General features: G+C 38.7%; 1 long non-coding RNA gene across 2 annotated transcripts in view; it reads right to left on the bottom strand.

The window, feature by feature from the left end:
- LOC132400727 (uncharacterized) overlaps window positions 1–18,852 on the bottom strand; it is a 159,524-nt gene that overhangs the window by 98,134 nt on the left and 42,538 nt on the right. For both annotated transcript variants that reach the window (XR_009514346.1, XR_009514345.1), the window contains exon 3: window positions 5,540–5,592. This is a non-coding gene — a long non-coding RNA (uncharacterized LOC132400727). The remainder of the gene's footprint in view (window positions 1–5,539; window positions 5,593–18,852) is intronic.

The following is an 18,852-nucleotide window of genomic DNA, read 5'->3' as shown; positions in this document are numbered from 1 at the left end:
ATTCCAGATATTGATCACTTAGTGTAAAAAAAATCTACCGCTTAGATCACTGTTAAAACATCTTTCTCTCAGCTTAAAAGTTTCGCCTTTGCTTTTTGATACCCTTACTATCAGAAAAAATACCATTTATTCTATCTCTGTTTCTCATAATCAGATATGCTTCTATCACATCACATCTCAGTCTCTCTCACTCCAAGGAAAACAAATCTATTTAACTCTCTGTGAATAAAACATTCCAACTCGGCAACATCTTGGTAAACAAAGACATCAAAGAGGGCAGATCTGAAGCAGAAACCAAGCAGCTGGAATTATTCATCAGGTCGGGATGCATCTGTGGAGGCAAAGGGTGGTGAATCTCCTCTCCAGGGCCATTGTATCTTTCATATGATATTGTGATTAGAATTGCACAGAAGAACTGTGTGTTAGAACTTAGAACATTGCAACACACAATCTGGCCTATTGGCCCACAATGCTGTACTGCAGCAATTAAATTAGTAAACAAATGGCCAATAAACTCATCTCCTCTTCCTAAACAATGTCCGTATCCTTCTATTTCCTTCATATTCATGTGCCTATCTAAAAATCTCTTAAAAGTCCCAAATGTATCTTCCTCTACCACCACCCCAGGTAGTGCATTCCAAGCATCCACCTCCTTGACTTCCTTTGAACTTACCCCCCTCACCTTAAATGTATTGGCATGAGCTGAAGGTCACTGGTTCGAGCCTTGGCTGAGACTGCATGTGTGTCCTTGAGCAAGGCACGTAGCCACACATTGTTCTGCAACAACACCGGTGCCAAGCTGTATGGGTCCTAATGCCCTTACCTTGGACAACATCGGTGGCGTGGAGAGGGGAGACTTGCAGCTTGGCCAACTGCCGGTCTTCCATGGAAACTTTCCAAGGTGCAAATTCATGGTCTATCGAGACTAACGGAGGCCTACTGTAGTACCTTAACTGTATGCCTCCTGGTATTAGACATTACAACGCTATAAAAAAATACTATCTATATACTCTACCTATGCTGCTCATAGTTGTATAAACCTCTATCAGATGTTCCCCAGACTCCAGTTTTGAGAAAGCAAGGACTTAGACAGATTAAGAGAATGGGCAAAGAAATGGCAGATAGAATATACTGTTGGGAAGTGTGGTAGAAGAAATAAAAGTATTGACTATTGTCTAAATGGAGAGAAAATACAAAAATCTGAGGCGCAAAGGGATTTGGTAGTCTTTGTGTAGGATTCCCTAAAGGTTAATTTGCTGGTTGAATCTGTGGTGAGGAAGGCAAAGTTCAAATTCATCCCAGGAGGACTAGAATATAAACGCAAGGATGTAAGGTTGAAACTTTAAAAAGCACTGGTGAGGCCTCACTTGGTGTATGGTGAGCAGGTTTTGGACCCCTTTTCTTTGTAAGGATATACTGAAACTGGAGAGGTTTCAAAGGAGGTTCACAAAAATGATTCCAGGATTAAATGGTTTGTCACATGAAGAGCATTTGATGGCTCTGGAGCTGTATTCACTACAATTCAGAATAATGAGGGGTGACCTTATTTAAACCTATTGAATGGTGGAAGACCTTGAGAGAGTGGATGTGGAAAGGATGTTTCCTATGGTGGAAGAGTCTAAGTTCAGAGGACACAGCCTCAGAACAGAGAAGCGTCCTTTTAGAATGGAGGCAAGGAGGAATTTCTTTAGCCAGATGGTGATGAATCTGGGGAATTCTTGGCCACAGGCAGCTGTGGAGGTCAAGTCCTTATGTAGATTCAAGGTAAAGGTTGATAGGTTCTTGATTGGTCAGTGCATGAAGGAATACAGAGAGAAGGCAGAAGATTGGGGCTTAGAGGAAAATTGGATCAGCCATGACGATATGGCAGAGCAGACTCAAAGGACCAAATGGCCTAATGCTGCTATATCTTATGGTCCCATACAAATGAGATTGCATAGTGGAGAACACAGAGAAAAGTTATCAGGATGCTGCTTGGATTGGAGTACTTTAGATATGGGAGGAGTTTGAATACACTGGTATTGTTTTCCTTTGAGTTAAGAAGGCGGAGGAATTATAAGAAGTATAGATAGAGTAGTCAGGATTTTTTTTTCTTTTTCCTATGGTAGGGCATCAAAAGCAAGATTTAGGATTTAAGACATAGGTTTAAGTGAGAAGAAAGTGTTTTAATGGGGATCTGAAGGGAAAGTCTTTTAGATAACTGAAATAGACTACCATAGGAGGTGGTGGAATCAGTTAGAATTACATTGTTTTAGTGGTATTGGACAGGCAAGGCACAGGAGGGTGTAGGAAAATGGAATTAGTGTATATGGGCAAAATGTTTGCCATGGATGTAGTGGTTTGAAGGGCTTGTATAACCGTATATAACCATATAACAATTACAGCACGGAAACAGGCCATCTCGGCCCTTCTATTCCATGCCGACACTTACACTCACCTAGCTCCACTGGCCCGCACTCAGCCCATAACCCTCCATTCCTTTCCTGTCCATATACCTATCCAATTTTACTTTAAATGGCAATACCGAACCTGCCTCTACCACTTCTACTGGAAGCTCATTCCACACAGCTACCACTCTCTGAGTAAAGAAATTCCCCCTCGTGTTTCCCTTTAACTTTTGCCCCTAACTCTCAACTCATGTTCTCTTGCTTGAACCTCCCCTACTCTCAATGGGAAAAGCCTATCCACGTCGATTTGATCTATCCCCCTCATTATTTTAAATACCTCTATCAAGTTCCCCCTTAACCTTCTACGCTGCAAAGAATAAAGACCCAGCTTGTTCAGCCTTTCCCTGTAACTTAGGTGCTGAAACCCAGGTAACATTCTAGTAAATTTTCTCTGTACTCTCTCTATTTTGTAGATATCTTTCCTATAATTCAGTGACCAGAACTGTACACAATTGTACACAACTGTACCTGAGCTGTGTGATTCCTATAACTATATGTCAAACTCATAAAGAAAAAAGACTAGTGGCTGGAAGTAGTGACTTGGTCTGGTATGATGCCAACAATGAAATAATGGGCTAAATGGTCTTATATGCTGTACACCATTTATGATTCTGTATTTCAATGATTCAATGATAGTTAGCACTAGCCTCCTCTTTTAATTTCTTAATTGCTGTTCCCACATCGAGTTATGATGGGGTGCCTTCATTGTTGCAAAAGATGACTGTATCTCATAATGATTGAGAATGAAGGTACTGGTCACAATATGCATGCTTTCAAATAGTGTATTCTCCACTGGTTGGATTGATGCAATCCAATTTTCAGCCCACAATGTGTCATATTTTAAAGAAGTGCAAAATGAGATAGAGCTGAGCCTTTTTTAGTTAATATATTGCAGACAGCCCTAGCCTATGGGCTTCTTGCTTCAAGCTCTCTGGTAACACATAGACACCCCAGAATGATAACACGTGACAACTCGTGCAACTTATCCAGTCTATCCTTACTAGAAGCTTGTATATAAAGAGCTCACAAAACATTGGCGGTGAGAGTTGCTAACTACCACCTTGTCAAAAACATCAAGATTTTTAAAAAAGGGATCCAGCGAAGAGATAATTTTACTTAATTCATCTATCTCTAAACAAGATATTTGTTCAACAATGCTTAACCCACTGCAAAGAATGATACCTGGATATATCAGAATATTGAAGGTGAGCATTAAGAAGTGATGTTTTGAGTGAGAGAAACTTAGCTAACTTTTAAGATAGTGTGAACAAATAATGTTCATTACGTTATATATCTAGCACAAGAAATTGCAATATGCTAAAGGAAGTAAAGATGATAAAAAAGCAATTATTATCCCTGAGACCACATTTGATGGGAGATGGAGGAAATGCTTGCAATGACCTGAATTATAAATAGAGTAGAAAGCAGTGTTTTACTTAAGTATAAAATTTTCATTGTAGTTTGATGATCTAGTCCTTCAGAAAGTTATTTCTGATATTATAAAGTGATTATGAAATATAAACATTGAAACCATAGACACCAATGCATGTTCTGTGAAATAAAATGTGAAGCTGTTAAAAATGTGTCCTAAGTCCTATGAGTTATTCCAGATTAATTTATCAAGTCATCAAATTCACAGTATTGACAGAGATCTTGAAATTATTCATCATTGATTTTGTTAGAAACTTCCTCATTCCCAGTAACATGGCAAACATAAAATCCACACAGCTTTCAATATTGAAATCTAAATCAAATAATATGTTTGCTAGGTACATTATAACCATTGACATTAAATTACAGTAAACATATAATGACTGGGAAAAATCATTGCACAATATATGAGAGAGAGAGAGAGAGAGAGAGAGAGAGAGAGAGGGAATTAATTTGGTATTATTTTGTGATAGATAGGAAATTAGGTTCATCCTTGTAAGCAGCATCAAGACAGCTTCCAACATCAACTGGTTAATTTGTAGCACTCAGGAATACAGGCTGCAATAATTACAATTCTAAACAGTTCAAATGAATGTGATTCCTTTTGACCTGATTATTTTAATGTTCAGACATTATCAACAGATAACTGGCACTCCGTTGCATTAAAGAGAGGTATGAAAACACAATATATTTAAATTAAGAACCTGAATTTATTAAACAGTCACAACCAGGGTGAAATTAAAATTTAACATTATAAAGTGACATATTTGAAATAGGATTGGAAGATGGTAAAAAATGTATATCAATCCATTTTGCACTGAAAAACAAAACTAATGGATACCTGTTTTGGTGATGTTTATAAAGCAAATTTTATATTAATACTCATTTGAAAAGCTTACACTGCTTGTAGAAGTTTGTAAATCCCATTTAACAAGTTACTAAAACATTTTGGATTATGAATTTTCAACGTTGGTTTTGAGATAAATTAGAATTGACCTTCGACTACTCGGTAAAATTAAAACCCTTTTCAATATTAACTTATCTTTATTAGATGGAGCATTTACTGCATTGTATAATTGAGAAATTTCCCAAAGTACCTCACAAACCACACAATTTCTTCCGTTTGCCAGCGACAACTGAGATTTTTCATATAGCAAGATTTCACTAACTAAAAATATAAAATTATAATAATTTTCTCAGATCTTTGAAAGAAAAGAAATAGGAACCAGACCACAGAAGAGCTCATTGTTCTTCAAATGTAATGCAGTCATTAGCATTGAAGCGAAAGACAGGAGAAAAAAAATGAAGAATTATTCATGCAATTATTTCACACTCTCCTTCTAAACCATTGAATTGTAGTCTATGCACACCCAGGAAGAAGTACATTTGTTGTTGGGAACCTAATAACAAAACAAAACTGTTTACTACCACATAGCAGTGTGGTATATGATTATTAAGTGTTTGGTCATTTTGATGACTTATGATTCACATCACTGCACACTAATGATTCACACTGCGCAATCTCTGCACACTTAATAATCATATCTCCTCTCATATGGAACATAGTGTAACCTGTTCTCTGCTCTAGACCAATAACAATTGATAATATCATGATGTTTTTTAAGTCGCATATTACATTTTTATAGATGCATTGAACTCACCTTCTCTGCGTGACATCTTCCACACTTCTCAGTATTGCGGCATCTGCTAGGTTCTGGAGAAAGCATAAGGAAAAAAACACAGCAAAATTTCAGCTTTGTATAAGATCCTGAGAACTACACTTTTTTACCACTGATTTTCTGTTGCTGGAGGGTATTTACCCCTTTTGTTGGGCATATGTTGGGCACAGAATACCACAGTTTGTTAAAATAAATATTGTTTTTCAATCATTACTGCCTGACTCTTTCTCTCTTTCTCTCTTTAATGTATTTCACAAGCGATCAAAGTACCAGCACCAGGCAATAATACAAATGCAATGTTGGACTAAATTTTCAGTGACTTCTTAGTCACCTGATCATGACTGACCAATCATACAGTCCAATCAATGGTCAAATCAAAAAGTAAACAGAGTAGACAGAATAAGGCAAACAAAAGGAATGGTTACAACATAAGCTGGAACTTTCCAAATGGTCAGCAGTGATATCCTGACCTTTAACCTCTTCTGTGCTGAAAACTGCATGGGCTATGTTACAGGCAAGAGCTTACTTTGTAAAATTCCCAACCAATACCCTCTCTTTAATCAAACAACATTTAATAAGTAGGCCATTCTCTTTAAATGCTGTTCATTGATAAGTTAGCAAAGGCAAGTAGGTAGATGTCATGAGTTAAAAATTTTTGGACATTAAGGGATACCGGAGTTATGGAAATAGGCCAGGAGTATGGAATTTACCTTTTACTAGTTTTAGTAGTGAAAAGACTAGAAACCTCACTACAGTGCTCCCGGCTGCTTCAGTTCCTTACAGTCTATTGTTTGTTTGGTAAATTAATATAATTTGTTTTGATAACGGAAGGGAAGAATCAGTAATTCAGATGAATGTACCATAAATGTTTATCTAAATAAATGAATAGATGTTTTATTATGGCACTGTACATTTTATTGGATATTTTTAGAGTATGGGTGTTCCTGAAAATGCCACCCAAATCAAAGTACTTCCACAATGTTGTTGGGGAAGGATGAGCTTCAAGGATCCAGTAATAATGAGGGAAGAACAATAGGGGGACCTGCAGCAGTTTGGTGATCTTCCCATCTACATACTGTCCCTGTCAATTACAGTTTTGTTAAATGTCTTTGGAATATCTTACATGAGTATCTGAATAAAATCTACAAATAAAACCTATAAAATTTACATAGATTTTGCAGATGGTATTAATGATAGCCAGTACCCCAGTGGTGAACGATGGACGATTTGTCACTCATTTGGGACGTATTGTCCAGGGTAATATTGCACTTCCTTGTATTATTGGAGCCGAAATTATCTAGATGAGCCATGTCACAATTCTGTGCCTGGGTGATCTGTTTCATCCATTATCTGCTTTAACTTTGTTATAATGCATCCATAGGTTTTTATGGCCATTTTAGAGGGCAGTTAAGAGTTAAGTATCCTTCAGTGTTCATTCACTAAGTGATGCACCATCAATAACTCTAGGAGACTGGAAGTGAACAATAGGCTTTTATTAACAGCAAAAAGGGAGCACGACATGTCTAAGACTGGGGGGGGTGGGGGGGAACAGTGCCCCAGTCGCCTTTATACAGCCACAGGAGCAGTCAGCAGAGGGGCGTGTCCAGACAGGTATACATAGTTTACCACACTAAGTCACATTAGAAAAGGTGCATAGCAGATGTCTTCCACCAAAGGACATTAGTGAGCTAGTTTTTTTATTACAATCCAGTAGTTTCATAATTACCAAAGAATATTCCTTACATTTTTGCAGAGTCTTTACTGAATTTACAGAGGGATTTGACCACATTTATCCAAATTGAGATCAAGTCTGTGGGTTACTAGCTTGGTAATTTAAGCAGTATGCCACCATGAGGCTAAATATATTAATACATATTTTAAAATATATACAATTAATATAGTGGATTCCTATGGAGATTTCAAGTGTGTGCTTAGAATGCACAATAAAAGCTGAGTTGTACTGAGTCCAAAAATTAAACAATGAAATTTGTGTATGACTATATAACACAAGCCAAATAAAATCACACTTGCAATTTTGGGAAAAACTTGATATATGCAATAAGATGGGTCTTTTTTCTAGCAATCCCACGTTTCTTTAAAGGTAAGCAGAATATCAGTTGAAAGAGCCTGCTCTTTTTCTCGAAATGATAGGTTGGCAAGAGTAAAACTTTTGAGCTTTGCGCTATTCTCAAAAAATACTTAAGACTGGTCATCTGAAATACAAATGAACTTATACTTATTGAATATATTCTAATTAAAAGTGCATCATTTTTGTGCGTTCAAAGCAACATATTTGTATTTTGCTTTTTAGGCTAAGGCTCCTGGAAAATTGCCTCCACATAGGACAGACGCACTGATGCAACGCTCAGCCTTGTTTCTTGGCATGTTAGGCTTCAGCATGTCTTATTACAGTACATGGCAAATGCATCTCCAGCAGAAATCAGCCTGAAGTGTTGAAGTCGGATACTGATGAAGTCAATGTTGCCTGTTCAGAGTTGAACAATGAAGTTGACATGGTGATGGATGTCATCAGACTGCATATCTTACTATGTGCAACGGCTTGATACTCAAAATGCAAATACACTATGGGAGCAATGATTTGTCCTTGCAAAAAGAATTGGTCTCACCAGTACAGAGTGCTTGTATTCTGAGAAATTCTACTGTTTGTAATTACTTACCTGAGATGAGAATTTAGGATAAGTTGTGCTGGAGTAGGGTGTGGAAGAAACAGATAATGTAAAGTGCAGTGCTGCCATAGACTGCAATGCACACTGTGTGACCTGTTTGAAATCCATTCAAAAGATTCTAATGCTCTCTTCTTGAAGGACTATGGTAATCTGAAAAATAAATGCAAACTAAGCTAACTAATAGATTATTGTTTCTTCCTTTTACGGATGAAAATGAGCATGAGGGAAGAAAGATTGAGATAAATGCACCAAAAAGATAAATGTCTCCAAGAAATCAAAACATTAACTGTTATTAAGGCTTTATAATGCTGATTTAAGTTGAGGCTTCCACAGTTTGTTGTCTCCCCAGGTTTATCTTATTTTTCTGTCAAGGATCAATAGAACCATTGAAAAGGAACAAAACAATTAATCCAATGAATTATTATTTATTTGATCGTTATTTCAGTAATGATCTTTGTTCAAGCCAGTTAAGAACCACATATCAAAAGCAATTTGGCAAGGTACAGCAACCAAGCCCACCTTTGCAAATGAATTATCACTACCACATATGCCTGGGAGAATAAGTTAAAAGTCTGAATACAAGAACATAGTACACAGAAATCTACAATGTTGTGCTGACAATGTAACCAACTCTAGAAACAGCTTAGAATTACCCTATTGCATAGCCCTCTATTTTTCTAAGCTCCATGTACCTACCTAGGAGTCTCTTAAAAGAAACCTATTGAATCCAAATGATACTGGTAACTGAACGAAGCAAAGTGCGGTAGAATATGGAAAGTAGAACTGTATAGCACAGGAAAAGGCCCTTCAGCCCACTATTTAACCTAGCAATTGTGCCTAACAAAATTAATTCCATCTGCCTACACTTAATTCTTTAAACACCCTGCACATGTCAGATATGGACTTGCCCCAAGTTCTACTTAATAAAATACTTATTTACCCTACTCCCATTTAGTTCTCTCCAACAAGTTCCATATTTATCCTTACCTATAGCTATCTTAAAACTTAAGAAATTGTAGTCACTGTTCCTTACTGTTCTCCCACGGAAAGGTCAGTCATCTTACCAAGTTCATTCCTGAAAACCAGGTCCTGAATAGCTCTTCCTCTTGTTAAACTATTTACATATTGATTTAAGAATCTCTCCTGGATGCGTCTAATAAATTCTGCCTTATCTAAACATTTTGTAGTAAGGAGGTGCTAGACTATATTGAAGTCACCTACAACAATAATGTTGGTTTTGCACCTTCCCTAAACTGTCTTTATGTTTGTTCCTCAATGTCCTGGTGTCTACTGGTGTGGTACAGGGCAGGGAGGTCTCTGTAGTATCTGCCAATGAACTTGAGGGCACATTTCTTATTTTTGAATTTTATCCAGATAAATTCAGAGGATGCTCCCTCTGAGTGCAGCTGTAATTTTGTCCTTGATTAATAGTACAGTTTCCCCTGTTACCTTCCTCTCTGTCTTTACTAAACCATCGAAAACCTGGAACATGAAACATCCATTCCTGTACCTCTCTTGAGCAAATCTCTATAATAACCAAAACATCATTTTTCCTGATCCATACTCTAATTTCATCACCTTTTCCCCCAATACTCATCGAAAAATTGTACCAAAACTTAAACTCACATGGGAAAAAAATGAAGTCCATTTTTTCTTTCATGTGACACATTGTAATATAAAAATGATGTCAAACATCACATTGAAATACTGTAAGATGAGAGTGTTTTTAAAAGTCATGATTAATAGACGTGAGTTCCATTGGCAAGTCCCTTGTTAATTTATTTTACCTATTTGCTCATTAGGTAAAGGAGGTGAACTACCTTCTTCAAACTTTCCTGTCCTTTGTGGATCTTAGAGTCATTGAACTATAGTGCATGAAAACAGTCCATTCACACCTGTCAACTTTTTTCCCTGAGCTAGTCTCAATTCCCTCCATTTGGCTCATTTCTCTCTTGACATTTCCTATCCATGTATCTATTGAATGGCTACTGAACTTGTTGTATCTACTGAATGGCAGTGATTGACATTTCATAATCCAAACATGGAAGTTTGGCACCCACGTTGGTAAACCCTGCAAAGTCTCAGGTGTGTGGTGACCAGACCTAGAAAAGGGACGTCTCACGTCAGTTAGGTGGTGAAATTCTCACTTTTTGTGGACTCTTTGAAACAGACTGCATCGTGAACTCACTTCCACTGTAAAGGTACAGTGGCCGCTTTGAGAGATCAGCGTTCGAGAGGTACCGTGTGTCTGCCAGGTCGCCTTTGGAAAGGTATGGTGGCCGTTTCTGCTGTGTCTCTGCGAGACTCGCTTCTTCGCTGTATTTTGAATCTCCGTCTTCAAGATCGTCATTTCGCTACACTTCGAAACTAGAAGTCTCTCCTGTCAATTCCCCCGTGAATCCCTGAAACTTTCTGAACTGACATTCTGAGACTGTGCTCCAGTAAGACTCTGTTAAGAAATGTATCTAAGTTTAACCATTTTGGGAGCTATAGACGCATAGCGCTGTTAACTTCGTTTTAAGTTAGTTACTTGTTTAATTTTCCATGTTTCTGCTTGAGTGCTAATAAACTTGGTTGTTTTGCAATGACTCCCTGACTCTGTTCCACATCTATCATTGCTGGTTCCACGTAACATGAGAAATATGTCACAGTTTATTAAGTCTCTTCTTGGCTCAAACCCTTCAGTCCTGGTAATAAGCTGTGAATCTTTGCTTTGCCCTTTTCTGCTTAATGACACCCTTCCTAAACCCAGGTAACCAGAACTGCAAACAGTATTCAAAGTGTCATCTCACCAAAGTCCAATACAGCTGTATCATGTCATCTGAACTCTTGCTTTCAGTGTCCTGACTGATGAAGGCAGGCACCCCAAGTGTGTTGTTTACCACACTATCTACCTTGTCTACATTGAATGCTCAGGAGACTATGTAGCTTTATTCCTTTGGTCGCACTGTTGCACACTTTTCAGAGCCCTACTGCTTAAGTCCTGTCATGGTACTTTATCTGAGCACCTATAGTATTTGAGACATGGTTAGGGAACTTCTGGCATAAATCAGTACAAATCAGATATGATTTAGTGGCCATTATAGAAACATAGTCCTATGATGGGGATTTTTGGGAGTTAAATATCCAAGGATATTCAGGTAATATGGAAGGATCGGCAAAAAGGTAAGAGAAGTGGAATAGTGCTGTAATTTAAAGATGAGATCAGGGTGATAGTGAGAGATGATACACGATCTAAGGAGTAGAATATTAAATTCATCTGGGATTCATTAGGAATAGTAAAAGGGGAAAATCACAGCTGGGAGTTGTATATAGGCTATCAAATGACAATGTTACTGCGCACAGGAAATATCTAATGTATGTAAGAATGCAACATAAGTTGTCTTGTGAGACTTTAACTTGCACACAGATTGAATGAACCAAGTTGGTCACATAGTCACGAAGATGATTTCATAAAATGCATCAATCCAGAAAAGCAAGAAGTGAGACTCTGTAGAAGATTGAACTAGATGGCAGAGCACAAAGTTAATGTCAGAAACATTTGCAGTGCAGAGAAACAGAGGGATATTAGGCCAATGTCAATTGATCCCTCAAAGTTGTTCGCAAGTTGATAGGGTGGTTAAGAAGGTGTTTGGTGTGTTGGCCTTCATTAGTCAGGGAATTGAGTTTCAGAGCTGTGACGTAATGTTGCAACTCTATACAATCCTGCTTAGACTACACTAGGCCTCCTGGAACACTGGAATATTGAACTACCAATCCTGACCCTCCTGCCACCAGGCCTCACTGACGGTACAATATCAAAATTCCATGTGTTGATCCACACTCTGAGCTCTTCTACCTTTCCTACAATACTTCTTGAATTGAAATTTATGCAACTCAGAACATTATCAGCTGGCACGGGTAGCATTCCTGAAATCACAACCCTATAGGTCCTGTCTTTTAGCTCAGCACCTATCTCCCCGAACTCTGCAGAACCTTATTCCTCTTCCCACCTATGTCATTGGTACCTACATGGACCATGGCCTCAGGCTACTCTCCCTTCCACTTAAGAATGCTGAAGACGAGATGTCCTGGACCTTGACACTCAGGAGGCAACATACCATGTAGGAATCTTGTGTTCATCCACAGAACCTCCTTTCTGTTCCCCTAAAAAATACCCTATCGGTGCAGCTCACCTCTTCTCTCCCTTTCTGAGCCACAGAGTCAGACTCAATGCCAGAGACCTGACCACTGTGATGTTTCTCTGCTAGGTCACCCCACCCCCTTTCTTCAACAGTATCCAGTGATATATCTGTTGTTGAGGGGACTGCCACAATGGTACTCTGAATAGTCTTTTTAATCCCTTTTCTCTTCCTCACTGTCACACAGTTTCCTGAGTCCTGTATCTTGGACATAACTACCTCTCTATATGTCTTGTCTATCACTCCCTCAGCCGGAGTTCATCCAGTTCCAGCTCCAATTCCTTAACATGGAGTATTAGAACCCGCAGCTAGATGCACTTCTTTCAGGTGAAATCATCAGGGGCACTGGAGGCCTCCCTGCTTTCCCACATCCTGCAAAAGGAGCATTCAACTATCATGCCTGGCATACCTACTACTCTAACTGTGCAATTATAAAGAAGGAAACAATAAATAAACTGTAAAAAAAAAACTAACTGCAGCTTTTAGTCTTCTCTCACTCAATCCTCTCCTCTCTGAAACCTTGAAGAGCTTAAGCCTCAAATCTGCACTCTAGCACTGTTCACTCCAACACAGGCCACTCCACTCGCCCCCGTCTTATATTTATTTCCCTGTGCTGATGAATCCCAATCTTTGCTGTTCTAACGCTGAAAGTCTTGCAAAGTGCTACTTTTTAGTGCACACTCGCCGAACTGTGTAAGTCACATCTTCTCTCGTTCACTGACTGCCTGCTGTTCAAAAGCTGGAAGTCCCACAAGGCACTACCAACCTGTGTGAGTCACCTTTTCTCTCACTCCCAATCTCTAACTGGCCACAGACCCATGGCCATTTAGAACTGAAGCTGTTGTTGGTGACAGAATGATTTCAGTTTCATAAGTGGAATCAAACATAAAGGGAGTTCATTTCAGCATACATGGCTAATTTGAAGAGATTGTCTGAGTATTTGTTGTCAGTTTGGTAGTGGGCTAAATGATGCACTGAGAGATTGTTTAGTTTGTGGAATCTTACAAGAAAGTATTCAAAAACAGCTCCTAGTAAAAGTAAAACTCACATTTAAAAGAGCAGTTGAAATAGCTGCATCAATGGAAACAAGAGACAGAGATGTAACGGAGTTGCAGTAAGGAATGAAAGTGAATATGAACAAAATTGTGAGGTCTAAGCAGACACTGGCTTGGCTGAACAAATTACATTACCATAATGGTAGGGGCTTACATACACCAGACCAATGTCAGTTTAAAGTCAAAACTTGTATAAACTGCAACAAATTACAATGAAATATCAGACAGACAAAAATAAATGAACTGCACAGGGAAGAGAAAAAGATAAAAAGTCAAGCTGCAGTTTCAATAAGAGCATTAAACTGCATGCCGTTGATGAAAAATCTGATAATGATGTGAGTGAAACAGGACTGACTAGCCTTGAGACTTAAAATGTGAAAATTAACACTACACAAGTGATATGGAGTACATTAGAAACAATTAGCAAATTAGTTTAATTGGAATTGGACACTGGCTTGGCTCTTTCAGATATTTCACAAAATGATTTTGAACGGCATTCCAAAGATGCTGAACTGAAGCCTGCAGATATCCAAATATGAACTTATATAACTCCTGTGGGAATGGCATTTGTAAAAGTAAATACAACAATCAGCAAGCCACATTGAGCTTGTGGAATCATGATTGGCTGAGACAATTACAACTTGTTAGGAGATCCAGCCACCATTTGCCACATTCACTGTCATCAACTGAAAGTGAATTAAGGAAAGTACTGGATGGTGCCACAACTGCCTCCATGCTGTACATGCTTTCTCCTGCTGCCTCCATGCTTTCTGCCCAACAGAAAGCAAACAGATATTGGTGCCAACCTCAGGTTGGAAAGCATACTGAATTAAGGAAGGACTATAGTGCACAGAGGAACTATGAAAGTAACAAAAGCTGTCATCTGACTCATCAGTCTTTGTAGGAAACGTAAGGCTTCTGACCTGCTACTCAGGCAGTTATGTATAAAATATGACTTGGTTCAAGCTGAAAAAGAGTTCAAGGAGCTTCAAGAAAATTGGAAGCATTCAGTTTTTGTGACTATAAATAACTCTGTATGCATTAATATTATTACAAGAACTTCAAATGAGAGACAAAAGCAGCTTGTAAAAGTAGATGCAAAGAACAAAATGAAAGGAGTCAATGGAGATACGAAAACAGAGGATTCTTCAGAGGAGAGATCAGATCATAAAGGGAGCAATGGAAAGATTAATAATATTTCAGTGAACTAAATGCACCTTCCCAAGAACAAGATGCACATCCTGGAAAGAAGAAAAAAGAAGAAACGAAATAGAAGGATGACATACATGCTATGGGAATGGAAGAGGATAAACAAAACCTAACTGTGAAATAAGCAAATTCAGAGATACTCACAAGAAACTAGAAGAAAGAGGAAGGCAAGGAAAAGAAAAAAAATGATTGTAAAGGAGAGAAGAAATAAAGAGAAAAGCCAAGAAAAGGAGAAGATGTTCAGAGCATCAGAACTCCATTCTGCAGTCTCAGAATCAACCCCTACAACCACTACAGCGGTGTTTCACAGCCACAAATCTCACTTGCCATATAGAATGAGACCCACTTGTCAGGAAAAGTGCTATCCCACAAGAGTAAGAAAATCTCCATAGTGATTAAACCTATGGAACTGAATGGAATAATTTAAAATTTACTATGCTGTGTATGTCTGTATAGTAGTTGTATTACATAGTATACTGTGTTGAGATGCACGCTACATTCAGTTAAGTTTATAGCAAAGCAGGGAGGAGTGTTGTGTATTTAATATATCAGTAATATTTGAGTAATATTGTAAATATATTCTTTGATTAACCATTCTTTGTTTACATAATACATATTATCTGTAAAAGTATGTAAATGGCATACATCATCATGCCATTATGTGATACATGTGCGCTTCACTTAAGTAAATAACTAAATGTACATGAGTTGTCCCCAGCTCCTTGCTTTCCCTCCAATTAGTTTTTGTGTTTTGGAGTTTAAAAAACATAACAGGTGAGTCTAGTACCAGTCTAGCCTCAGAACAGAAGGATGTCCCTTTAGAACAGAGATGAGGAGGAATTTCTTTTGCAGAAAGGTGGTGCATCTGTGGAATTCTTTGCCCAGACACCTGTGGAGACCAAGTCATTGGGTATACTTAAAGCGAAAGTTGATAGGTTCTTGCCTAGTCAGGGTGCCAAAGGTTATGAGGAGAATGGGTTTGAGAGGGATAATAAATCAGTGATGATGGAATGGCGAGAGCAGAGTCAGTGGGCTGAGTCATAGGGTCATAGAAAAATACAGCACAGAAGCAGGACCATTAGCCTTTCTAGCCCATACTGAATCCATTTAAGATGCATACTCCCATCGACCTGCAGTGAGACCATAGCCCTCTGTACCCCATACTGCCCATGTCCAAACTTTGCCTAAATGTTGAAATCCAGCTTGCATGCACCATTTGTGCTGGCAGATTATTCCACACTCTCTCGACCTTATGACTGAAGATGCTTCCCCTCATGTTCCCCTTAAACTTTTCACCTTTCACCCTTAACCCATGACCTCTGGTTGTTGTCCCAACCAACCTCAGTGGAAACATCTTGCTTGCATTTACCCTCATAACTTTGTATACTTCTATCATTCTCCTATGCTCTAGGATACAAAGTCCTAACCTATTCAATCTGTCCCTGTAACTCAGGTCCTCAAGTCCTGGCAACATCCTTATAAATTTTCTCTGTACTCTTTCAATCTTTTTGATAATTTTCCTGTATGTAGGTGACCAGAACTGCATATTATACTGCAAATCAATCCTCACTAATATTTTAAACAACTTCAAGTAACATTCCAACTCCTGTTTTGATTTACAAAGGCCAATGTGCTAAAAGCTCTCTTTATGACCCTATCTTCCTGTGATGCCACTTTCAAGAAACACCTCTCATTTGTCTGTATTCAATTCCATCTGGCACTTTTCAGCCCATTTGTTCAGCTGGTCCAAATCCTGCCGCATGCTTTGATAACCTTCCTCACTGTCAACTAAACCCTCATTCTTAGGGTTATCCACAAAAATTGTGGTTGATTATGAAAGGTGTCCAAGGTTATGTGGAGAAGACAGAAGAAAAAGATTGAGGAGAATAATAAATCAGTCATGGTGGAGCAAACTCAATGGCTGAATGAACTAATTCTGCTTCTATGGACTTATCAGGACTCTATTTCCATTTACCTTCCTAAACCTTACATTTGATTCATTCTTCTTGTTGACATCGAGAATTTTCTTACTTTGCCATCCTTGTCCTACCTACTGGAAGACACTTAGCTTGTAGACAGTACATTTGGACTTTAAACATCGTTCACATTTCAGATGTTGTCTTTACAAGAACTGCTGTTCCCAATTAACTTTCCCTAGTTCCTGGTAATAAACTGGTAATTTGCCTGCTCCAATCTAATACCTTTCTGCAAAGTTCTTATTTATTCTTATCTACAGCTGTCTTTAAACTTGAGGAGTTGTGGCCACTGTTCCCTAAATTTTCTGCACTGAAATGTCAGTCACCTGCCCAGGCTCATTTCCCAATACCTGGTGATTATTTGCCCCCTCCTCTTGTTGATTTATTTGCATTCTTTTAAGAAACCCTCCCAGATGCACATAACAAATTCTGCTACATCTAAACCTCTTGCAGTTAGGAGGTCCCAGACTAAGTTAAAGTCTCCCACAACAACATCCCTGTTGAGTTTACTTCTTTCTCTAATCCACCTGCATATCTGTTCCTCAATGTCCCAGTGGCTGTTGAGGTCTCAGTATTATAACCCCCATCATCATGATTTCATCAATCTTATTTTTTGAATTCTCACTGGATGAGTCCTTTGAGTGTAGCTGTGTTCCTAATTTATAGTGTGACCCTTCCTTATCCCTTCCCTTTTACTACCTTCTCTATCTTTTCCAAGACATCTAAGCATTGGGATATCTTGTTCGCCCCCCCCCCCCGTCAACCAAATCTCAGTAATGGACACAACATTATAGCTCTATGCACTATTCATGCTCTAAGTTCATCTAGCATTAAAATAGAGGTGCAATCTCTCGAGTCAAGTATGATGCTCTCCCAAGTGGTTATTCCCTTCATGGAGAATGCCTGTGGGTGACTTTGTTTAACATAGGGTGTTAGCCATCACATGGTCCTTAACAGACCAGGGTCAGTGTCCAGTAGCATGGTATACAAGATGACAGAGAACCAATCTCTGGAGCAGCCCTCCTCCACTTTCACTGAAGTTGTGATGCGTCATTCTCTTTTGCCAGCTCCACCACTGAGGTTTCGGTTGGATCACTCTCTGTCTGGATCCTCCCGCCTTGACCTTACACACTTGTGCGACCCCACCAGGCGCTAAGCTCCAGATTTCTTTGCATTTGGAATCTCAAGAAGTCTCAAGCCTCTCTACCATAACAAGATGTTGATTCTCAAGGAGATACTCAAGTATGGGTACTCATAACTACTCATCATAACTATTCATAATGACCCTGGAGCATTAAAATAAATATACTTCAACTCGTGTGTTGCACTGTACCCATTGTATTGCTTCTGCCTGTTCTTCCTTGCAAACTTACTAATCATGGCATCTCTCTTCCTTTGAATCCAATCAATTTCTGACCTAGTGCTCTGACTCCCCTCACCCTCCCAAGAAGCAGTAACAAATCCACCAACCAGAATGCTAATTTCCCTCCTGTTAAGGTGCAACCCCATCCCTCTTGCATAGGTTGCCTCTGCCCCAGAAGAGGTTCCAACAGTCCTAGTACATGTAAAAGGGAAAGGTAAGCAGGTTTGAGGATCTAGGTCAATGACTGAAAAGGAACATTTCAAGCTTTCTGCAGGATTATTTATTAGGGAATAATAAGTGATAACGAGAGCATATAAAGACATAGAAAAGACTAAGTCTAAAGCAGTTGTATAAAATAATTGATAAAAGAACAAGTCCAATGCCCTTTTACTAAGTCTAAAACAGATTACAGAATAAGTCTCACTCTTTCTGCTGATCAAGGATTCCAATTTATGATGACTAGCCTGGAGACTCTTAGAGGTTCTTGATTTCAGTCTCAATGCCAACCTGAGGACAGAAGTCTGAGGCACTTGCTCACTGCTCACATTTATATAATCAAGAAAGCACATGCTTCATTTCTACATATGCCAGTCAGTCAGCTGCAGTCCTAAAACTATTTCTTAGTTATAGATCTAGAACATAGAACAGGCCTTTGGACTCATAATGTTGTGTCAAACCAAATAAATTAGTAATCAAATGGCCAACCCCTTATGCCTACAAAATGTCCATATCCCTCCAGTTTCCTCACATTCATGTGCCTGTCTAAATATTTCTTAAAAGTCCCTAATGTATCTGCCCTTACCACCACCCCAGGCAGAGCATTC

This window comes from Hypanus sabinus, chromosome 10, assembly GCF_030144855.1.
Source record: "Hypanus sabinus isolate sHypSab1 chromosome 10, sHypSab1.hap1, whole genome shotgun sequence".
Classification (NCBI taxonomy): domain Eukaryota; kingdom Metazoa; phylum Chordata; class Chondrichthyes; order Myliobatiformes; family Dasyatidae; genus Hypanus; species Hypanus sabinus.
Note: the sequence above shows the minus strand (reverse complement) of the source record. Positions and strands in the feature narration are given on the sequence as shown.